The sequence below is a fragment of the Penaeus monodon genome, chromosome 19, assembly GCF_015228065.2.
Source record: "Penaeus monodon isolate SGIC_2016 chromosome 19, NSTDA_Pmon_1, whole genome shotgun sequence".
Lineage (NCBI taxonomy): Eukaryota > Metazoa > Arthropoda > Malacostraca > Decapoda > Penaeidae > Penaeus > Penaeus monodon.
This window is the reverse complement of record NC_051404.1, coordinates 16893175-16893455: the sequence shown is the minus strand read 5'-3', so window position 1 is coordinate 16893455 and position 281 is coordinate 16893175.

Genomic DNA, 281 nt, shown 5'->3' with positions numbered 1-281 from the left:
GAACCAAGGGAAATGTGCATGTTCTTTCTGAGTGCAGTGAAGTTTCGTGCATACAGTGAATCAGTGGTGTATGTTTTCCAGTACTGTTAAAAGGACACTCCTATCACTATCCATTATGTGGCCGGCTCAGCTGTCAAAAGCCAGTATTCTGCGCCTCTGCCCGCGCTCCCTTCCCAAAATGATGTTTCCCAACCAACCCACTGACCGATCTCCATTCTTCTCCCGTAACAGAAACATGTCAAATCGATGGCGCTTCCGTCGCCGCGCCAGCAGGAGAAGGG